Genomic DNA, 25,224 nt, shown 5'->3' with positions numbered 1-25,224 from the left:
CACCTCAAAATAAAACTTAACTTGAGTAAATCTTCACCAGACATTAATCATATGCCTATTAAGGATACCTCTGAGGCTTGGATATGCCTGACATGTCTCTCAGAGCCCAGTGCTTGGGTTAGTTTGCACTTGGAATGTCAAGTGAATTTTAATATGCTTGGAAATAAGGGCTACGGCTATAATGTGAAGATTCATCACACGTCTCAGCTTCACGTGATGCTTATCAAGGCAGATGGGGCTCTCGTAGGTGCACCTCTCTTGGGTACCAATGTTCCAAGATCCACTCCTCAACTTTTCAGACCAGGATTTTGCCGAAATACTGAAAGCCAACCAGTCTTTGGATGCTTGGCTTAAGAGAGAGTAGCGTGTCAGCAAAATGGCAAGTCACCAATTTAGAAAGCTGAGTATCCAGGCCTCAGACATCCAAGATACTGAGCCAGCACGCTTTCTCCTTCACACTGTAGTATAGCTCAATAATTTTTCCATGACCCGCGCAGAATTTATCATCCTGGCATGGAACCGGGAGGGAGGGAGGAAAACCTAGCAGCGAGCGCTCCCTGAGATTGGAATGTGCGGTATTTCCGTCGGCAGACTGAAAAGATGGGCTGGTGTCTGGTCAGCTGGTGGAGCCACTCTCCGCTGGACGGTGTTGAGGGAGGCATCCTGCACCCCCGTTCATGAAGCCTGTCCGTTTGTTCTCTCTGGAGATGCGTTCAGACCAGTGCGATGCAGAGAACAACCTCAACGTCGGCCAAGACTACACCTTGAACTCTTGAGTGTAGGACCTCGTTATGTGTTATTTTCAAAATGTGAGGCTCTTTGTTTCTCTTCTTGTTCCCTATAGGAGTTAAAAAATTTCGTAAAAGAATAATTAGAAATTACATATTAATTAGCACATAATATATAAAGATATAATTGGCGATAATCTAACAGTGAGGCGGATGAAGCCGTAGAGGAGAAGATTCTTTTTTTTACTATTAAAGATAAGTTGGTATCAATGCAAACGAGATTGCTATAAATTGAATATATTACTTGTAATCCCCAGAGCAACTACTGAAAACAAACTTAAGATATACAATCAAGGAAACGAGGAGGGAATCAAAAGGGTATGGCATTAAAAAATTAATTCAACACAAAAGGGCATATGGAGAAATTGAAGAACATAAAAGATATAAGACATACAGGGGCGCCTGGGTGGCTCGGTCGGTTAAGCGTCCGACTTCGGCTCAGGTCATGATCTCACGGTCCGTGAGTTCGAGCCCCGTGTCGGGCTCTGTGCTGACCACTCAGAGCCTGGAGTCTGTTTCAGATCCTGTGTCTCCCTCTCTCTCTGCCCCTCCCCTGTTCATGCTCTGTCTCTCTCTGTCTCAAAAAAATAAATAAACGTTAAAAAAATTAAAAAAAAAAAAAGATATAAGACATACAGAAAACAAACCACAGGGGCGCCTGGGCGGTTCAGTCAGTTAAGCGTCCTACTCTTGATTTCAGCTCAGGTCATGATCTCACTGTTTGTGGGATCAAGCCCCACATCAGGCTCTGTGCTGACAGCATGGAGCCTGCTTGGGATTCTCTCTCTCCCTCTCTCTCTCTGCCCCTCACCCACGCTCTCTCTCTCTCTCTAGCTCTCTCTCAAAATAAATAAATAAACTTAAAAAAGAAAAAGAAAACAAACCACACAATGTCAGAATTAAGTCCTTCCTTATCAATAACTCCTTTAAATGTAAATGATTTAAACTCTGCAGTTAGAAGAAAGATACTGGCAGGATGGATAAAAAATCATAATCCATATTTATGCCATCTAATAGAGATTTACTTTAGATCCAAAGACACAAACAGGTTGAAAGTCAAAAGATGGGGAACTTTTTCCCATGCAAATAGTACTATTTTTTACCATGTAAACAGAAACCAAAAGGCAGCTGAGGTAGCTGTACGTAATATCAGACAAAATAGACTTTTAATCAAAAACTGTGGGGAAAAGTGACAAAGAACATTATATATTGATAATGTTAAATATATACACCTCAATCAGCATGGCCCCAAAATACATGAAGGAAACATTGACGGACTTGATAGGAGAAATAGATAAGTCTAAAATAACTGTAGAAGACTTTAATACCCCACGTCAATAAATGTATAGAACATCTAAATAGAAGGTCAATAAGGCTATTGAGTATTTAAACAACACTATAAATCAATAAGATGTAACAGACAGTTTTAAAACAGCCCATCAGCAGGATAAACATTCTTTTCCAGTGCACATGGAATGTTCTCCAGGATAAACCATATACTAGCCCACAAAACAAATCTCAATAAGTTTTTAAAGATTGCAGTCATACAAAGTATGTTCTCCAACCACAATGGAATAAGCCTAGAAATCAATAACTATAGGAAAACTGGAAATTTCACAAATATGTAGATATTTAACAACACACTCCTAAATAATCAATAGCTCAAAGACGAAATCACAAAGGAAATAAGAACATAGTTAGAGATGATTGAAAATGAAAACACTACATAAACACCATGGGATGCAGAAAAAGAAGTGCTCACAGGCAAAAATTATAGCTGTAAACCTACACATTAAAAGGAAGAAGAAGTTATGGACTACAAGATCAACACATGAATATAAGTTGTCTTTCTACATATGTGCAGTGAACAATCCAAAAAGAAAATTAAGAAAGTGATTGTATTTACAGTATCATCAAAAAGAAGAAAATACCTAGGAATAAATTTAACCAAAAAAAATGCAAACCTTATACACTGAAAAACTACTGAAAGAAATTGAAGAAAATCTAAATAAATGGAAAGACAACTCATGTTCATGAGTTGAAAGAATAAATATTGTTAAAATGGCAATACTCCCCAAAATAGATCTGCAGATTCAATACAATCTCTATTAAAACCCCAATGACATTTTTTTTGTAAAAATGGAAAAGCTGATCCTAAAATTCATACAAGATTATGAGGAACCCAAATAATCAAAAGAATCTTGAGAAAAGAACAACACTGGACTTCTCACACTTCCCGTTTTGAAAACTTATTACATACCAATAAAAATCAAAACAGTATGGAATTGACATATGAATAAACATATAGATCTGTGGGATAGAATTGAGAGTCCAAAAATAAAAACATACATCTATGATCAACTGGTTTTAAACAAGAGTGCAAAGACTATTCAATGGGAAAAGAATAGTCTTTTCCACAAATAGTGATGAGACAACTGGACTGGATATACCAAAGAATAAAATGGGACCTATGTCACATCATATATAAAAATTAACTCAAAATGGACCAAAGATCTAAATATAAGAGTTAAAATCATGACAGTCTTAGGAGAAAGCCTCAAGGTAACTCTTCACAACCTTGGATTTGGCAATGGTTTTTTAGATAGAATACCAAAAGTGCAAGCAATAAATGACAAAATAGATAAATTGGACTTCACTAAAATTAAAAACTGTTTTGTATCAAATGATTCTTTGAAAAATTATCAGAGAAGATGGGGCTCCCAGTGGCTCAGTCAGTTGAGCATCCAACTCTCGATTTTGGCTCACATCATGAGCCCAGAGTCATGGGATCGAGCCCCACATGGAGCTCCATGCTGAGCATGGAACCTGCTTAAGATTCCCTCTCTTCCTCTCTCTCTCTTTCTCTCTCTCTCTCTCCCTCCTTCTGCCCCTCTCCCCCACTCATGTGTTCTCTATCTCAAAAAGTAAAATAAAATAAAATAAAATAAAATAAAATAAAATAATTTTTTAAAATTTATCAAAGAAAACAATTTAGGTGACACAAAAAACTGTAACACTTCACGAAGTGAACTAAGATTCTCCCTCTCCTTCTCTTTCTCTCTCTCTCCCTCCTTCTGCCCCTCTCCCCCACTCATGTTTTCTCTCTCTATCTCAAAAAGTAAAAGTAAAATTAAATTAAATTAAATTAAATTAAATTAAATTAAATTATTTTTTTTTAATTTATCAAAGAAAACAATTTAGGTGACACAAAAAACTGTAACACTTCACGAAGTGAACTAAGATTCTCCCTCTCCTTCTCTTTCTCTCTCTCTCCCTCCTTCTGCCCCTCTCCCCCACTCATGTGTTCTCTCTCTATCTCAAAAAATAAAATAAAATAAAATATTTTTTAAAATTTATCAAAGAACACAATTTAGGTTATGGAAAAAACTGTAACGCTTCACAAAAGTGAACAGTCTCCTTTTGGAGAACTGTACATGGGGTGAAGGCAGAAAGCTTTTATAGGATAAAGATTAAAGAACAAGAAAGAGGAAAATAGAAAAATTTGATTAGCTGGGGCCACAGAGTCAACTTTGTTTGGAGTGAGAAGTAACAAGGAAATGAGTATAAAGTCCAGAGTTGGCTTGGTGTTTGGGGATTGACTGACTGGATGTACAGAAAATTGTGCTGAGTGGAAAAAGCCAAGTTTGGCAGATCACATACTATATGATTCCATTTATGCAACATTCTTGAAATGCAAAATAATAGGAATGGAGGGCAAATTCATGACTGCCAGGAATTAAGGAGGGAGTGGATAGAAATGGGTATGGGTATTAAAGGAGATTAAAGATTAAAGGAGATTCTTTCGTGACAGAAATGTTCTTGATCAATGTCAATCTCCTGGTTTTGATTTTGAACTGTAAATTTGCAAGATGTTGCCCCTGGGAAGAATTGGGCAAAAGATACACAGGGTCTCTCTATAGTCTTTCTTACAATTGCAAATGAATTCACAATTACCTAAAAACCAAAAGTTTGATTTAACACAGCAGCCTTCCCCAGCATGAGCTGTTGGGTCTTACCAAGGCACCTGCTTTCCAGCTTTCTTATGCCTGAGCCCCACCACACTACTTGTCATCCCCTGACCACAGGATCTTTCAAAATCATCTCATCCAAAAGCTTTTCAATCTGCCTATGGAGTCCCAAGAAATTTTGAAGTTGCAGGATAATCAGCCAGCTTGGGTGGTCCAGAGAAGAAGGTGTACCAATACATCTCTACTTTAATACAGAGCAAATCCACTTTTGTCTGTGATAAATACTGGGATTCCACTCATTTCATTATTTTTTAACTTTTATTTTAGAGAGGAGGGGGAGAGAGAGAGAGAGAGAGAGAGAGAGAGAGAGAGAGAGAGAGAGAATCTCAAGCAGACTCCATACTCAGTGTGAGCCCTACACCAACCAGGCTCGATCCCAGAACCCTGGGATCATGACCTGAGCCAAAATCTAGAGTCTGACACTCAACGAACTGAGCCACCCAAGTACCCCTCCACTCATTTTAAATAGGGTTCTACCGAAAAACAAATAACCCAGTGAAGAAATGGGCAGAAAGCATGAATAGACACTTCTCTAAAGAAGACATCCAGATGGCCAAGAGGCACATGAAAAGATGCTCAACGTCACTCCTCATCAGGGAAATACAAATCAAAACCACACTCAGGTATCACCTCACGCCAGTCAGAGTGGCCAAAATGAACAAATCAGGAGATTATAGATGCTGGAGAGGATGTGGAGAAACGGGAACCCTCTTGCACTGTTGGTGGGAATGCAAACTGGTGCAGCCACTCTGGAAAACAGTGTGGAGTTTCCTCAGAAAATTAAAAATAGACCTACCCTATGACCCAGCAATAGCACTGCTAGGAATTGACCCAAGGGATACAGGAGTGCTGATGCATAGGGGCACTTGTACCCCAATGTTTATAGCAGCACTCTCAACAATAGCCAAATTATGGAAAGAGCCTAAATGTCCATCAACTGATGAATGGATAAAGAAATTGTGGTTTATATACACAATGGAGTACTACGTGGCAATGAGAAAGAATGAAATCTGGCCTTTTGTAGCAACGTGGATGGAACTGGAGAGTGTTATGCTAAGAGAAATAAGCCATACAGAGAAAGACAGATACCATATGTTTTCACTCTTATGTGGATCCTGAGAAACTTAACAGAAACCCATGGGGGAGGGGAAGGAAAAAAAAAAAAAGAGGTTAGAGTGGGAGAGAGCCAAAGCATAAGAGACTCTTAAAAACTGAGAACAAACTAAGGGTTGATGGGGGGTGGGAGGGAGGGGGAGGGTAGGTGATGGGTAGTGAGGAGGGCATTTTTTGGGATGAGCACTGGGTGTTGTATGGAAACCAATTTGACAATAAATTTCATATATTGAAAAAAATAAAAAATAAAGTGGTGTTATCAGGGGTAAAAACAAACAAACAAACAAACAAACAAACAAATAAATAAATAAATAAATAGGGTTCTACTGCATTATAATATTGGAAAGTTGCTCATCTGATAAAATCAGAGGCTTGTTTTGACTTCAGAACATCTTTGAGATGTGGCCAGCCCTTATTTTCTTGGCTTCAACCAAGCCATTGTTAAAGCTGAGTTCAAATCCCATTAGCTTTGGGAAGTCACTTAACTGCACTCAGTGCCACTTCCTCGTCCCTGAAAGGAAGGTGACAATCATATCGTCACAATAGGGCTGTTCTAAGCTTTAAATGAGATGAAGCATTTAAAGCACTTAGCCCAGTGCCTTCTGCAAAGTAGGACTCATTGCATAATACCTAATTTTAGAATTTCTACCTCTCAACAACCTTTTATTCTCTACAATTCTAATAGGAAGTTCCTGCTTGATAAGGAGACAAAAATCTATCACTTGACAACACAGGATGGGGCCAACTTACCCGTTTCCTTGATGTCTTTTCACATGACCTACTTTTAGGTGCTGCTCACACATTACTAGATGTTCTCTGCTTTTCCATTGTTTCTCGATATGACCATGCCAATATCACACGGGCTGGCTACCTCACCTTTCTCATTGTGCAGCCTCTCAGCACTAATGTAACTCAGACAGCCCTATAGTTACATCCACATGGACTGTTGACTAAGAGTGGGAATGTTTGTGACAGTCCTCAAGCCTGTTTCACACAACTTACTGTCAACACATATCTATCCAGTTATTGAAGCCATTGGGATTTGGGAGACCGTGAGTCTCAAATGGTGTCAACAGTTGCATTGGAAAACAAATCCCACTCCACGTCATGTGGCCTCAGTCACACGTCTCCCTGTCCCACCCCACTCTCTAGAGACCTTGCGTTGTTTGTTTGTCACACAAACAATGCTGCTTCTTGACCCCAGGCTTCTACCCAATAACGCCGTCTCAGACCACGGTCTTCACACACTCTCCTTTCTTGTTGGCCAATGAACTAATTATTCAACATTCAGTTTGCCGGGCCACTTCCTTCTAAAAGTCTTCCCCAGACTCCCAGGCTAGGTTAGGGGCCTCATCTCTGTACACCCATTCTATCTGTTCTTACTGTAAATTATCTTTGAGGACTCTGATGAATGATGCCTCTTGTTCCCTACTTGATCCTGAACCCACTGAGAATAAGGCCAAGTGACATTTTTATCACTAATACAGCTGCTGTTGGAGGGCAAAGCAAGTCAGTTTTGCAATACCAAACCCCAAATCTTGATAAACTCACTCACCATCCGTGGCGCTGATGGGCACCCAACAGAGGCAGACTTTCCTGCAGGTAGCTTAAATGGGGAGGAAGGATCTGAGATCCACTGGCTAGGTTTCTCCTCTCAAATTCACCATTAGCTAAATCACTACCTCTCCTGGACGAAGTGAGTGAGGGAACTGGGACAGATGCTTTACACTGCTAAGGCTCTCTTTACACACATGGGCACACCAGGAAATGGGAGAAGTGTGAGGGAAGGCCCCTCTCCGCTCTCCTCCAGCACTTAGCAAAATGGGTACATTCTCATCTCACTGAACTATAAGCTACTTAAAGATGGTGTACCCATTGTCCAGAGTGGTACACACACAGGGAAGTTGCTCTCTAAAGATATCTTGAGCTGGATTCACTCCCTTGAGATTAGTCTCCATCCCTCGACTCAACAGATACCAACTGACTGGGGCTCCTCTGGGCAAACCCACCCAAGGATAGAAGGCTCTTCAGCTTAATAGATCCCCTCTTGGAGGGGCTTGTGCCCACTGTTTCTCTGGGAAAAAAAAAAAAAAAGAAAAAAATATATATATATGAATTAAAATATCTGGTGATAAATGACATTAATCATGATTGTAGGGTCAACAAATAATGTCAAAATGGGATTCTATATGCATGAAAATGCCAATGGCCATTGAGATATTACTTATTTTAATCCACTCAGACAGAAAAATAAACATCATTTAATCCAATGTCTATAAATGTGTTCATTGTTCTCCATATCAATGGGAAAAATAATCAGATTTCCTCTTACAGTTACAATAAGATAAAATATCTACGTGAAAGATAGAACCACAAGTTCAAGAAAAGCTTAATGTTAAATGTTAAAGCTCAAATACACCATAAAGGAAAAGATAAAACAGTATTTGTAGAAATGGGAAAAATTAATTTTTGGCAAATTAGATTACATTAAATTAGCACAGAATTTTAGAAGCATGAATTGACCTCAATATTTAATGATGACATTAATAAATTTCCTTTGTAATATTCTGCATTCAAGGATGGAAAAAAATACTGATTACGACACTATGTGGGGCCAAGACCACATCGAGACCATACGTATCAATGTGCTTCTCAGCCATGTCTCCTTCTCATGCCAAGATTCTGGACGTTAAGGGTCCTTCTTTTTCTACTCATTAACCACCTTCTGAGGCTCCAGGGGGAAAGCTAGGAACCAATTCAGGTACTTACGCTCTGGGTCTAGCTCCCTGTGAACTACTGTGAGAAACAACAAGGAATACAAATGAGGAACCCACAGTGTCCACTGTCAGAGAAAACCCAGATTTTAAATATTCATTTAGAAATTTGTTGGTTTTAGGTTTTCTTATTTAGTTATATGATCCAGTGTGGGTTCATCCTTTTTCATAGTACAAGGTAGAAATGGAAGTTTATTTATTTGCATGTGGATATTCAGTTGCTCTGGTAACATTTGTTGGAAAGTCTATCCTTTCTCCACTGAAGTGCCTTGGCACTTTGACAAGACAACCGTTCTATATTTGGGGTCTATTTCTGGGCTTTCGCTAAGAAGAGAGATTTCTAATCCCATTGATTTTTATGTTTATGCTTATGCCACTCCCACCCTGACTTGGTCGCTCTACAGTGAAGTCTTTAATTCAGGTACTGTAAGTCTCCAAATTTGTGTTCCTTCACAAAATTATTTTGGCCGCTCTTTGCATTTCCATGTAAGTTTTAGAATCAGATAGTCATGAGTTTACTCTGATTTCTTCTCCTAACTCAACTTATTTTGTTTCCGAGCCCTTCCTTCTGTATTCAGTTTCATTGAGGGCTAAGATGTTGACATGATTGATGTCAAGGAGATGATGAACTCTGAGGCCATGTGTTACCATCCAAGATGCCGTGAGCACAGTATTTCTCTTTTAAATGCCCCGTATTAAAAATCCAATTCACCCAGCACGTATTGAGTATCTATTCTACGCTGGGTGTTTTGCATCTTCTATTTTCTCTGATCCTCAGAACCACCTTGAGCAGCTAGCACGCTGGCATTGCTCGCTCAAAGGTCACGCTACAAACCCACCCGCAGTACGTCTGTGTGGGTACAGAGCTGGCCCCGTTAGCAGACTTTATATACACAATGGAATACTACTCAGCAATGAAAAAGAATGAAATCTTGCCATTTGCAACAACATGGATGGAACCGGAGGGTATTATACTAAGTGAAATAAATCAGTCAGGAAAAGACATCACACGTTTTCACTCATATGTGGAATTTGAGAAACTTAACAGAAGACCATGGGGGAAGGGAAGGGGAAAAAGAAAACAAAACAGTGACAAACAGAGAGGGAAGGAGGCAAACCATAAGAGACTTGTAAATACAGAGAACAAACTGAGAGTTGATCGGGGTAGGTATTGGGGGTGGCGGGGAAAATGGGTGATGGGCATCGAGGAGGGCACTCGTTGGGATGAGCACTGGGTGCTGTACAGAAGTGAGGAATCACAGGAATCTACTCCCAAAGCCAAGACTCCACTGTATACACTGTATGTTAACTAACTTGACAATAAATTATTTAAAAAAAAAAAAAAAAGAGTGGAAGTGAATTTGTTCAGAGCCAGTGATCGGCTGTCGGTTGCAGTCCTCATGCCCCACAGCGAGAGTCAGGCTTCCCTCTGTGGTTGTGTTCTAGAGCCTGGCAGGTCATAATCACCTAGGAACCCTAAAAAACAACTACAAAACAAAAACAAAACAAACGAACAAAAAAGCCCCACAGTTTCCTGGGCTCGAGACCAAATCTATTAACTTGCGTTTCGGAGGATAGTGTCTAGGACCCTATATTTTAAAGTCCATCAAGCCCTTTAGAAACGACTGTTCTGACCACCAGAGGGAACAACTCTCCTCAGCGTTTCTCCATCACCGACAAACTTGTTTCCTTGTATTCTAATCCTTTCTTATGCCAAGACTGCAAATTTTAGACACAACTCTCTGCCCCAAATCTCTGAGGATCATGGATTCAACGTTCAAATTAAAAAAAAAAAAAAAAAAAAAAGTAGTCATCCGGTTCTCGCCATAGTTGTTGTTGTTGTTGTTGTGTGTTTTTTATTACAAATTGACATGACCATGAAATTCAATTTCTGACTCTAATCAAGATCTGGTACTAAAGGGAAAAAGCTATTATAAAGGGCATTAAGTCAACCAAAACTGCTGAAATACGGATGGTAAATCAGATAAAAGTAAATGCACACTTACTTAGTTGATAATTGTACTGTGGTTATATAAGAAAAAAAAAACCTCTTCTTAGAAAATACGCATTTTAATATTTACAGCAAATGAGTCATGTCTATAACTTGCCATTAAATGGTTCAGAAAAATAAATGTGTAAGTTTGTGTGTGTGTGTGTGTGTGTGTGTGCATTTGCAAATAGAGACAAAGCACAAGCAAATAATGATAAAGCAAATGGGATAAAATATTAGCTAAAGGTGAAGCTACCTATAGAGTTGTTTACATTAGTTTTGTTTCTGCAACTTTTTGTAAACATGAAATTATTTCCAAACAAAAAGAAAACAAGGTTTCATTATATGTTGATTTTTAAACAATCTTTTGCATCACTCAGGCTCTTCACTGAATAAACTCAGAATCCCTGCGACTTTTCTGCATCCTAAAGGAACTGTAGGGACCCACGGATCCCTGTGCCATGTGCTGTATACATAGAACGGTGTGAGGTGACTAAGCAATTCAAGGCACCTTGCACCGCCTCTATTTGAAGACTAGTCAGATTTTCCTTTTTAAAACCTATTTAAATAGAAACCAACTGCTTGGTGCACCTCACTTTTGTTTTCTTCTTATTTTCAAATCCTTTAAAATCCTGAGAGAGGATTGATTTACGGAGAAGCACAGCCCGTGGTATTTATCAAGCCACTACTACGTGGAGGAGACATTTAGGCGCTGGGAATGGAACGTAGCATTGCTACTACTTCATGGGGAACGGGTGCAGTTTGGTGCCTGCCAGATGCGACAGACCCACCGAGGAATAGGAAAGCGAGCGCATGTCACACACACACACACACACACACACACACACACACACACACCGTGCTACAGTAACCTCCACAAGGCTGGTAGAACCAGTGCTCTGATTTCATCTACCAAAGAATCCTGAGCACCCTGGTAACTCGGAAAGCAGCTTTGGGCCTGTGTAGAGAGATCCCCAGCTAAAACCAGGAAACTGGCTGGAGGACCATCATTTCCTGGGCACTGAGCGTGAGCCAGGTTCTGGGCTGAACCTTCCCCACTGGTTGGTCTCACTGAGCCCCTTCCACGATGCGACAGGCATCATGACACGCGTGGACACTAAGTCACAAAACTTCTGCGTGGCGGTGGCGGGGTTTCAGCTTATTTCCCTCTCACCTCTACAGCCATGGCTTGGGTTTATTTTTAAGAGTTCCCCTAATATTTCACCAGGAATATTTAACTTCTAAAACCCAAAAGTTAAGCAGTATCCTTCTCCTCCTCCCAAGTGAAGCAAGGACCTTAGAATGCAAATTCACCTCACGATTCTCGCACACCATGTTCTATCACACGCGATATTTTTTGTCGCATCTTGTTTTTGCTTTAAACCTCCCCAGTTAGGCCTCATTTGTTCGGCTTACCTTAAAAATAAAACCGTCTGTTATTTCACCAACAAAAATGAGTTTATTCAAGAACAGCAGAGAATCGCAATCTGGAACCCGCAAGCTACAGCACAACCAGGGGCAAGTCCAACAAAGGAGAGGGACATTATTGTAACAGAGAAGGAGAGGGTTGGGAAGGCTTGTTCTGAAAGAAAATCCCTTAGGGTGATGACCGTTTCTCATTGGCTGAGTTACTGGGGTAGTTGATTCGTTGTAGGAGTTGCGGTGTGCATGTTCCCCTGTTGGGACCTATAATTGGCGATTCTTTCCCGTTGACTATTCTCTTGGAGTCTGTAACTGACCATTCTTCCCATCGTTGATATTAGGTGATATGGCTCCCCCTTCTAGCCTCCCAGCTCCATTTTAGAGAGGGTTCCGTTTATTGTGCCCACAGTCGTATTTAGTCAGGCTCTATTTCTGGACTTTGTTCCGTCGTACCAGTTTGGATGGTGATTTTCATGCCCATACAACACTGACTCGGTTACTGTGTTTAAATCAATTACTGTCAAGTCCTCCAACTTGGTTCTTTCTTTCAAAACTGTTCCAGCTCTTCCAGGTCCTTTACATGCGCATGTTAAAGTCAGCTTGCCAATGTCTACAACAAAGCTTGATGGCACTTCTGTTGGGATTGTATTGAAATTTCACATCAGTTAGGGAGAACTGATCTCCGTCTCCCTCTCCATGATCATGGTGACTCATTAATTTCATTAATTTTGTCTTCTTTCATTTGTCTTTGCAGTGTTTTTTAATTTCCAGCGTACAATATTACACACATTTTGTTGAGTTTTTAATGTATTTTTATACTATTTTCCATTTCAATTTTCTGTTGTTGGTTGCTAGCATAGAGAAATGCATTTCTATATTGACCTTGCATTCTGCAATTTTACTAGTCTCATTGATTAATTCTAGGGTTTTTTTATACATTTCTTCACATTTTCTACACAATGATGATGTCATCTGTGAATAAATAAGGTTTTACATTGTGCTTTCCAATCTACATACTTTCTTTTTCCTTGTCATATTGTGTGGACGGGGACTGTTACAATGTTGAATAGAACAGACATCGTTACCTTCTTCCGAATCTTAAGGGAAAAGCACTCAGTTTGTCATCACTTAGTATAATGTCCATGGTAAGTGTTTAACAAGTACTCCTTACCAAATTGAGGAAGTTTCCATTTATGCCTAGTTCACCAGGAATTTTTATGTGTATGGGCATTGAATTTTGTCAAATTCTTTCTTGGCATATGTTGAAATGGTGTTTTTTTGCATACAATGAAAATATGTTTTTTTAAAAAAAATTTTTTTTAACGTTTATTTATTTTTGAGACAGAGAGAGACAGAGCATGAACGGGGGAGGGTCAGAGAGAGGGAGACACAGAACCTGAAACAGGCTCCAGGCTCTGAGCCGTCAGCACAGAGCCCGACGCAAGGCTCGAACTCACGGACCGTGAGATCATGACCTGAGCCGAAGTCGGCCGCTTAACCAACTGAGCCACCCAGGCGCCCCAAAAATATGGTTTTTCATTCATGTATTTCCTCTTTTAATCTTTTAGCCTATAAATTGGATGAAATCCACTGACTGATTTTTGAATGTTAAATCCACTTTGAATTTCTGCAATAACCCCCACTTGAATGTGACATAATATTTTTATATTAAAAATAAACATAAAATTTTTATATACTGTTGGATTCACTTTGCTAAAATTTTGTTAAGATTTTTACATCCATGTATATGAAGGATATTAGGCTATAGGTATCTTTTCTTTTCTTTTTCCTTGTAATTTCTTTTCTGGTTGCGGTATCATGGTCATTCTGGCCTCCGAAAATGAGTTGGCAAATATTCCCTCCTCTTGTTTTGTCTGGAGAAATTGGTATGAAGATGATTTTTTTTTTCTCCCTTAAATGTTGGTATATTTCACCAGTGAAGGCAGCTGAAGGTGCCTTCACTGGAGTGGAGTTTTCTGTTCTCTGTTGGAATGTTTTCACCTACAAATTCAATTTCTGTAGTAGATTTAGGGTGATTTGTGTTTTTAAATATTTTTTTCTGTTGAGGACCATTGAGCTTCTTAGGTCTATGGTTTATGGTTTTCATCAAGTGTGGAAAATGCGTAGCCATTATTTCTTATTTGATGGTCCTTCTCCTCATATCTTAACTGCATGTATGTTGGAACCCTTGATATTATCCCATAACTCCCTCCGACTCTTTTCAGTTTTTTCTCTCTGTGTGTTTCATTTTGGAGTTTCCATTGCTGTGTACTCAGGACCCCTGTGATTTTCTTCTGAGGTGTCTAGCATGTTGTTAATCCAATCAAGTGTGTCTTCTATTCCTGATATTATCTTTTTTTCTCCAGAAGTTCCTTTTGTGTCTTTCTTTTTTTTCCCCCAATGTTTATTTATTTTTGTGTGAGAGAGAGACAGAGCATGAGCAGGGGAGGGGCAGAGGGAGAAGCAGACACAGAATCCAAAGCAGGCTCCCAACTCCGAGCCGTCAGCACAGAGCCCGACGCGGGGCTCAAACCCACGAACTGCGAGATCATGACTTGAGCCAAAGTTGGATGCTCAGCCGACCGAGTCACCCAGGAGCCCCTTTTAGGTCTTTCTTAACACCTTTGATTTCTCTCCTCGTCACATTCATGTCTTCGTCTACATTCTTGAGCATTAGAACATATTGCAATCGCTGTTTTCACATCCTTTTCTGCTAATACTCTCATTTTATCATTTCTGGGTTTGTTTCCATTGAATGGGTTTTTTTCCCCCCTGATTGTGGGTCATAGTTTTTGTCTTTGCAGGTTTTGTGTTTTTTTAATCGGATGCCAGATGTTGTGACTCTCATGTTGCTGTATGCTGAATTTCACTGCATTCTTTTCAAAGAAGTTGGCACACGGGTTCCTGAGGAAGTTTGAAAGCTTGCTTTTAAGCCTTGTTAGGGCTAGCTAGAGCAGCCTTTAGTCTAGAGCTAATTTATCCCCACAGCTAATTTGTCACACTGCTGAAGATCCTGATTGTTCATGTATCAGAGCTCTCTCCCCCTGCAAGAGGGAACACGGACTCTCCCTGCGCGAGCTCTGGGAACTGCTGGGCTTCTTGTTTTTCAGCCCTATGGAGAGGGACCCTGTGCCCGTACAAACCAGTATCCAGCCAAAGACTTGAAGGAATCCCTCTTTAGATCCTCAGAGTTTGCTCTATGTAAGTCCCTCCTCTCCAGAAGTTTGCCCACAAATCCTAGCCGCTTTGGTCCCTGCAGATGCTGACCTTTGCCTTCAGCTGAGCAGAATCACTAGTCTACCTGCTGGGTCCCGGCAACAGCCTCCAGGCAGTACCTTGTTTCTTTATCCCAGGGATCATACACCTGCACTGGGTGTCGCCCACCGCCTGAAAGAGCTGTTTCTTATGTTTTGCCCGCTTTATTAGTTGTCTGTGGTGGGAAAGCAAGGCTCCAGGGTGGCCTCCCTGACTCCCACGTCCTGGTGGTGTTCACACTCTTGAGTGTAGATAGCACCTGTGACTCCCTTCTAACCAACAGAATGTGGCAAAGGTGACAGGGTGTGTATGATTACATGTATGTGATTGTGTTACGTAGGACTGTAATGCTCATCTCCAGAAGAAACCTTGATGGCTTTGCAGAAACAAGCTGTCATATTGTGTACGACCAGTTGGAGAGGGCCCCCTGCCAAGGAGCTGAGGGTGGCCTCCGGCCGAAAGCCAGTGAAAAATTGAAGCACTCAAGCCAGCAGCATGCCAGGAACTGGACTTTTCCCAAAACCATGTGACTTTGAAAGTGGATACTGCCCCAAACTTCAGACGAGACCACCACCCTGACCAACACCTAACTGCAGCTTTGTAAAACTCTAAAGCAGAAGTCCCAGCTAAGCCGTGCCCAGACTCCTGACCCACAGAAACTGTCACGTAATAAATGTGTTATTTCAGCCTGCTGCCTTCGCGGTAATATTGCTGTACAGCAAGAGGTAATTAATATGAAAGTTAATTCCCACGGCAGTTAACATTTCAGGGGAAGAAGTAGAAATCTTACTCTGCTTTTAAGAGGAAAAGGAGCATATTTGATTTTCTACTTCATCTAAAATAATCCAAAAGTCTGTAAACATAATAATGTTTTCCACGGAAAATGTAATGAGTCTCATTAAAATAAAAACAACAAATATGAGAAAGTGATTGCTATATACTCCAGATACAAAGATCCTTTACAGGGTAAGTGTTACGAACCCACTGACTGGAGTTTAAATTCTGGCTTTGTCCTTGTGACTTGCTACATCCTTACCTCTCTTAGCTATGGTTTTCTCGTCTGTAAAGTAAGATTAACACTTGCCTCGGCATTCTTGTGGGATACAGGCAGACCACTTCACATCAAACACCTATCGCAGTGCCCAGCACAGGGGAGTGCGATACGTTTTAGTTTCCATTTTTGTTATTTCCAGTGAGGTTAGCAAAACTACTTACCTATTTTCACAACTTGTAGTAATCAAAAGTAGGGGCAGGAAAGATCCAGAGGAGGATTCCGTAACATTTATACAGCAAATATTTATCAAGTTTCACCTAGTACAGGTACCGGCTGAGATTTAGATATATTGTAGTGAATAAAACAGACTTGGTCTTTAATCTCAGGATGCTTACAGTCTAGTGTGGAGAACATTGGATAGATAGGTGGGATGGATGGATGGATGGATGGATGGATAGATAGATAGATAGATAGATAGATAGATAGATAGATAAAACAAGTAACTGGTTTGATGAACGAATCCCACCGAAATGCATTTTTTTCCAGAAACTATTCTTCTATTAATTTGTTCCATCAAATTCCCCGTCTCTCTAATCAGCTCCTTTACTGGGATTTCAGTATGATTCTTTGCTTTTTCGTCACTTTTAACTATTAAAACAAGCTGGTCAACACGTCAGTCTCAGAGTCCATTAAAACGGCCCTCTCTGCCCCCTCTCCCCCACCCCAAGCTGCCCTGCTGAACACACAGCTGTGGATGCTGGAGGGGCGGGGAGGCAGTTTCTGCTGCATCACACACACTCACCCCTGCATGACGAGGTGAATGAGGAGGACGAGCATGAAAAATGACGTCTCCTTACATGACTCTGCTCATGTTGAGTGTGCCCAGTTCGTTCTAACAGCCGATCCGTTATATAAGCAAGAACATGGTGAGGAAGAGACACCTGCTGTGTTTTTATGGATTACGATTGTCTGAAATTAGCTCATTTTCCATAGACGTGATAAAGAGGGTCCCCAACAAGATCTACTGACAGCTGAATCCCGAGCAGCTCCCGTATGTATAAAGTGGTCCCTGGCGAGAGACGATGTGTCTTTCAGCTGTCCCTGCCCGGTGTCACCACGCAAAGAAGCTCCACCTACTTTTTGATCTACCTACTTTTCCAACGCTGAGGCAATCACCAGCAAACCTGCGATTTCTATCTCACCTGCCTCCCTTACCTCTTCCTGCCGAGCTAAACTGTCCCCCCACCTCTCATCGAGCCCTCTTCTCAGGTCCAGTAGCAAAGGGGCAAATCAGTAAGTGCAGCAGTTCAGGGACTATCCAAACGGGAAATAAAATGGTTCTCCCAGCACACACAACTTTTGGAACTTCATGTAACTTGGCTTGAAGAAAGGGAACCAGTTGAGGGACCCTCTCACTGGCCCTATGGGACAGCGTCTTTTCGTACACATGGCAATCTCCCTGAAGGCCACCTGTCCCCCTGTGTCCTTTTCCAGACTCTTATTTTTCTCCCTTATTTCTAAAGGCTGGAACATGTGGCCTTCTTGGTTGCCAAGATAAGGGAAGCCAGACTAGAGAATCCACTAGGGGCTTTGTATAGCCTCAGCCTCCTCTCAGCCCATTTCACTTATTCTCTCCAAATGAGGAGGGGGAATAGTGTCTACCTCTGAAAGGAACAGAAGGTGAGATTTTCATGTTAAAGGCCCTGGGTCAGTCTTTCTGATTTAGGTTAACACTGACTGATATCCCTAAACGCTAACAACTGATTTCTGACCTTTTAGAATGTATTTCCAGACCTCTTCCTGGGATTCCAGAAATAGATACTTACATACTTTACTTTCCCAGAGTTCAATCCTCTTCAGAGGGACAGATGGCTGACTTTTCTCTGTGGGTAATTTCCCCTGATATATACAGGTTCACAACATCCTAACAGCTAAGCCTCATCCAGCCACTGTTAGGGAAGATGCCCAGGTGTCCACCAGCATTGGGACTCAGCATGATGGGCAGGCCCTAAGATACAAAAAAGTCCAGAATGTGAGATGCAGAGAAAGGGGTGGGACAAAGACAGTGTGGAGGTAGGGTACTTTCTCAATGTTCACGGTTAATGAGGCACATCCAGTAACTGCCTCTGGAAAAGGTGAGCTTGACATACGCAAAGGGCTCTTAGTGTCAAAGAGGTAGGTCTCCAAAGGTCTCCTAAGACAATGACCCAGGTTTTTAATTTTTTTTTATTTTTTTTAATACATTTTTAAATTTTTTTTTCAACGTTTATTTATTTTTGGGACAGAGAGAGACAGGGCATGAACGGGGGAGGGGCAGAGAGAGAGGGAGACACAGAATCGGAAACAGGCTCCAGGCTCTGAGCCATCAGCCCAGAGCCCGACGCGGGGCTCGAACTCATGGACCGCGAGATCGTGACCTGGCTCAAGTCGGACGCTTAACCGACTGCGCCACCCAGGCGCCCCGACCCAGGTTTTTTAAAAGCTCTGGTCCATAACCTTTTATTTTCTTTAACCCATGGCTTTTCCACACTACCAGTTCTGGAAAACCACGGATTTGAAGTGCATGCACACTCTCATTGCTTCCCAAGCACGTCACAGCTTTGAAATGGGCATAAGCCTTCTGACAATGCCCTAGACTCCAGTCCGGCCATCTACATATCACACCTAGACTTCTCAGCTGCCTCCCCACTGTTCTCTTCAGCAACAAGGTGCCAGACAAAAACCTGTAATTCTGGGCCACAGTCCCCGCTACGGGGCCACATTTGAAATGCGTTCCATTTCCCCATGTGCCACTTCCCCTTCCCACCACTGATTTTTCCATGGATCCCAACCCTCCGCCAGACGATTCTACACAATCTCGTTCGCTCCTAGCAGCACCCGCAGCCCTGGGCGAGAGCCACACCCTCCGCTACCACCGTCCTACAGGAATATCCTAACAATTCTGCCCTGACGGGTCTTCCGGGTGGGTCCCAGCACAGATGTAACCCCTACAGAGGTGCGGGTTTCCTCTTCCTTACAGTTTAAACACTTTTATAGGTTTTCTATTGCTGCTCCCTTCAATGTCACTGAAACTCTACATCCCCTGAAAATGTGCCCCCCACTCATTAAGGAGATGACCTCATTGAGGAAGCTGCAACTTTTTACCCCAGATCCTGATGGGTTGCTTTCATCTCAAATGTCAATGGAGCCCCAAGGAGCCCACTCTGTAGATGCTTTCGTGGCTGTCTGTCCACATTTGGGGGAAATGCTTGAAAGGAGAAACTTGGAGGAGAGCAATGACAGTGGCAATGGTTGGAGAGGGAAGGAGAAAAAAGAGTGCACAGCTGTGATCAATGACAACCGAAACAGGTAGGGTTGCAGCTTGTAGAATGGTGAGGACATAGAGGAGAAAAGGGAGATGCCCTGTCAGTGAGGGCTGCAGAATAGCTCCCAAGTGAAGTGGAAGAAAACCCATGGCCTGGGATACAAACAGGAAGTACACTCTGGGACGGGAACAGGAAGTACACTCTGGGATGCGAACAGGAAGTACACTCTGGGACGGGAACAGGAAGTACACTCTGAGACGCGAACAGGAAGTACACTCTGGGACGCGAACAGGAAGTACACTCTGGGACGGGAACAGGAAGTACACTCTGGGACGCGAACAGGAAGTACACTCTGGGACGGGAACAGGAAGTACACTCTGGGACGCGAACAGGAAGTACACTCGGGGACGCGAACAGGAAGTACACTCTGGGACGGGAACAGGAAGTACACTCTGGGACGGGAACAGGAAGTACACTCTGGGACGCGAACAGGAAGTACACTCTGGGACGCGAACAGGAAGTACACTCTGGGACGGGAACAGGAAGTACACTCTGGGACGGGAACAGGAAGTACACTCTGGGACGCGAACAGGAAGTACACTCTGGGACGGGAACAGGAAGTACACTCTGGGACGCGAACAGGAAGTACACTCTGGGACGCGAACAGGAAGTACACTCTGGGACGCGAACAGGAAGTACACTCTGGGACAGGAACAGGAAGTACACTCTGGGATGCGAACAGGAAGTACACTCTGGAACGGGAACAGGAAGTACACTCTGAGATGCGAACAGGAAGTACACTCTGGGATGCAAACAGGAAGTACACTCTGGGACGGGAACAGGAAGTACACTCTGGGATGCAAACAGGAAGTACACTCTGGGACGGGAACAGGAAGTACACTCTGGGACGGGAACAGGAAGTACACTCTGGGACGCAAAGGAGGCAGAAGCCCAGCCAGCAAGCCAGTGGGCCAGCTCGCAGGGAGGGCCTGGCCGGCGCAGCGCCTCAGGTCCACAGGACGCCGGTTTTCTACCAGGAGGACGACTGGCCCCGTCTTCCTCCCTGCTGCTCCCACCCAGCTGTCACCCCACTCCCCTGTCTGCTCTTCTTCTCCTTTCTCCCTCTAGCCGGCTCTTCTGTCCGAATCATCTCGCTGCCTGTTACTTCTATCCATCCTGCATCCCATCGTCTCAAAAGACAGGTCTGGGCTGCCCACCCCCCACCGCCATCTCCCCATTTGCTGCCTGCGGGTTCAGTCAGCTGTGCCTGCGCAGAGGGTCCTGGAGCATCACCAAGGCAACATCCCTGCAGGGCCCCAGTCAAGACCATTCCATTTGCAGTCACTAAGGGCACGAGCGCTCTCTGTGAGGCAGGCCCTCGGAGGGCCAGCTCTAACACCTGCAAACGCCTTGTTTTCAAGTGGTTCTGTGACACTTCCTTCTGCAACCTTTCTCCAGGCAGCTCCTCCTGGTGACGAGGCTGCCTGGGGGGAGGGTCAGACGACACGACACGTTTGCTTCACCTTTCTAGGTCAGAATGGGATCGAAAATGTTTAGTATTCAAACAGAACTATTTTAGATGACAAGGAATTACTATTTTAGAATAAATGTTTTTAAAAGTAACCCAAAGGACCAACTCCTGTTATCCCAAATACTTGGCTCAAATGTTGAAAATTACTACAAGCTGATACTGGCTCAGAGGGAGAAAACATTCTAACTAGAGCGGCTTCCAATAAAGCAGGTTGCCGGCCACTGGTGTTAATCAAGAAGAGGCAGGACACCCATCTGCCTGTGATGCCAGCCAAAATAATCCCATATAATGATTACAGTCTGTTTTCAATCATTTGCACTAATACAAATTTGAATTCTCACCACTTCCGATGGGAAGTGTTGCTGTAACAGACTCTTAAATCCTTCCAGCTCTGAGTCCAAACACCCCAGCACATCTGCTCTTACTCCCCAATTTAATCTCAGCCTAAGATGAACTTTACATGTCAACTTTGATTAAAAATACCACCTTTGGGGGGCGCCTGGGTGGCTCAGTCGGTTAAGCATCAGACTTCGGCTCAGGTCGTGATCTCATGGTTCATGGGTTGGAGCCCCACGACGGGCTCTGTGCTGACAGCTCAGGGCCTGGAGCCTGCTTCGGGGTTCTACGGCCCCCACCTCTCTCTGCGCCTTCCCTGCTTATGCGGTCTCTCTCTCTCTCTCTCTCTCAAAAACAAATAAACATTAAAAGAACTTTTAAATAAAACATTGAAAACAAATGCCACCTTTGGGACTTTAGGTTGAATATAGTGAAGATCTTAAACACACACATTTAGCTCTGCTTCCGTCCCAAGCTTACACTCGAAAGGCTACAAAGAATTTAAAAAGGAATAAACACACAAAAAAACAACTCAAAAGGAGTAAACCCACAAAGAGAACAAAAGAGATCATAGCCAACACTTTCAAGAAATCTCGGAAGCTGGACAAATGGTAACTGACTTCCAATTTCTGCCTTCCTACTCCAGTAACAGCCTGCAAAGGGGTAGATGAGAGGAGGGGATAGAATTCAACCCCTGGCAAGAACGCTCCTTCTTCCCAAATCTTGGCAACTGGAAGCAACTGGCAATTTTAACTGAACAGTTAAAATTCTAGATGTATATAGAAGGGGGGGGGGGTGGTGGTGGCCCAGAGAGGGAGAACAGTCCAGACCCCTTGTGTGAATGTAGCTATTGTTACTGTTAAGACTATTTTCTTGCTATTTACTTTCTGTGCCCCCTTGTTGTTCCTCTTCTCCCGCTCTCTTTTGAGTTAATCAAGTATTTTGAGTATTCTATTTTATCTTCACTAATGGCTCTCCAGTTGTACCTCTTAGCTTATGGTTTTTGTGGTTGCTCTAGAGAATTATATATGCATCCTTAATTCATCAGAGCCTGTGTTAATGTTACACCACCTCACTTGTAATGTAAGAACCTTCCAAGAGTGTGATTCCATGTCCACCCCCTTAGACCTCTGAGCTGTTCTTGAAAATATTTTTCTACCTGCTACACTGTTATTCCTTAATCTTTGTACATTGTTTCTTTCAACCAAGTTCCCCGATACTTTCTTCCTTTGGGAGGGGTTAAAGACAACAGCCTAGACCATTACTGGAAGGTAACTTTTATTCTATTTTTGGAAGAGTAGGCAACACCCTCTTTTAAAAACAGAAAGAGAATGTGCACTAGGCCTCAGGTTTGCATAAATGAGGTAACATATTACTAGTTCATTCCTCTTTCATTAGAACCTTGTTCAGAAAGTTGAAATGACTTTTCCATTGGAACCTTGTTCAGAAAGTTGAAGGAGCCACATCTGTGAATCAGAACAGAACATTTTGTACAGCAAAATACCAGAGCAATGTCAAACTAAAAAGTGATTTCATCATAAGGTTCAGATTTGAAAAATAACTTTGACACCTACTTACTATCTTTGAGTAGTTTCAAAATTTAGTCTCAAAAATTCTCCATTTTCAAAGACAAAGAATGAGAACAGAGAGCCTTTTAAGTAACCATCAAATAAATCAAAAACATCAAAACTTGGCTCTGAGCTTTCCAAGATCTGAGAGGTTACAAAATTATTTAAATTTTAATAATATGAAAATTAACCTCAATTACTCTGATGTCCCTTAATAGGAAGGGAAGGAGATTTTTTTTTTTTAATTGGATATATTCTATTAAATCTGATATTTGTGACTGGCCTGGTGTAATGTGTGGGAACAAGCTTCACCTGCCAACATATTTCCCACACATCTTTTAAAATATGAGGGTCAACGAGATCCCCAAAGGGAGTTTTCCAAACAAGCAAGCTATTATTGCACTCCCCCCCCCTTTTTTTTTTTTTAATTTTTAAACATTTATTTATTTTTGAGAGACAGAGAGAGACAGAGACAAGCAGGGGAGGGGCAGAGAGAGAGAGAGGGAGACACAGAATTTGAGGCAGGCTCCAGGCCCTGAGTTGTCAGCACAGAGCCCGACATGGGGCTTGAACCCATGAACTGGGAGATCATGACCTGAGCCAAAGTCAGACGCTCAACCGATGCAGCCACCCAGGTACCCCAATTTCATTCTCCCTTTAATGTGAATATCTGTGTGCCTCTCAAGATCTGAAAATCAGAAGGTTTTTCTGGTTGTTGTTTTTTGGTTTGTTTTTGATAAAATACTGTGCATTATCTACTCAGGTTAATTTTATTACAAATGATTAATGGATGATATTTTAGAAACTGGTTTATTTAGTTGAGTTTCCCATCAAATATCGTAGAACCTATTGTGCCCTCAACATGAAATGCAGTAATAGCTGGGGGCGCCTGGGTGACTCAGTCGGTTAAGTGTCCGACTTCAGCTCAGGTCATGATCTCACAGTTCGTGAGTTCAAGCCCCGCGTCAGGCTCTGTGCTGACAGCTGGGAGCCTGGAGCCAGCTTTAGATTCTGTGTCTCCTCTGCCCCTCCCCCACTCACACTCTGTCTCTCTCTCTCTCAAAAATAAACATTAAAAAAAGTTTTTAAAAAATCCAATACCTGAATTCTACACCAATTTTTTTCTAAAATATTCAACTTTTAGTGAAATTATTTCTCACAAATTGAGAACAGACTAAGTCAATGAGACACGAAAGTATTTTAAAAGATTAATACGTAAAAATAAGTACAAAGAAAATGATGAAATGATTCAATCCTGTAACTGACATTGTGTAAATAGTGTTTATTTAGATGCAGTAACAAATTTTGTAGTCACTGTGCTCTTTGTTTAGGCTATTTTTAAAGATGTTTAAAAATTCTTAACAAAACTTGCTCCACTAAATGTATGCCTGATTAGACTTATAAGCATTAACTACTAAGATTTATTTGTCAGATATATAAGTCTACTCTGTCAGGTGCTGCCAGTGTAGTTGAACAGACAAGTGGTATTAAATTTTTAGGCAGATTTAATCATCGGATATTAATCAAAATCATTAAGCAAAAAGAAAGTGATTGTTTTTACAACTCTTAGAAATAACTTCTATGAGCTGGATGTAAAAATTTGAAGGAGAAAAAGATACTTAGAGATCATCTTAACATATGGGATAATAATTCAAACAAAAGGACATGTGAGTAATGCCTCCCATGTCCAAAAGCATTTCTTGGGAATTAAAGCACTAACAACTTCTATCTGAACGACTATCACTGAATCTACTTTAGAACCACAGACCTATGCAAAATGAAGCTAAAATCCAAATGTATGACATCAATCAATGTATTCTTTAAAAAAATTTTTTTTACATTTATTCATTTTTAAGAGACAGAGAAAGAGCACAAGCAGGGAAGGGGCAGAGAGAGAGGGAGACACAGAATCCAAAGCAGGCTCCAGGCTCTGAGCCGTCAGCACAGAGCCTGACGTGGGGCTTGAACCCACAAACCATGAGATCACGACCTGAGCCGAAGTCAGACGCTTAACCGACTGAGCCACCCAGGCGGCCCACAATCAATGTATTCTTAAGAAATTAAGAAAACTGCAACGTCTCATTACCAGAATTTCAGGAAACTGAATGTCTTAAAAACCC

This window comes from Puma concolor, chromosome F2, assembly GCF_028749965.1.
Source record: "Puma concolor isolate L17-30 chromosome F2, mPumCon1.1.hap2, whole genome shotgun sequence".
Taxonomy (NCBI): Eukaryota; Metazoa; Chordata; class Mammalia; order Carnivora; family Felidae; genus Puma; species Puma concolor.
This window is presented reverse-complemented; position numbering follows the sequence as displayed.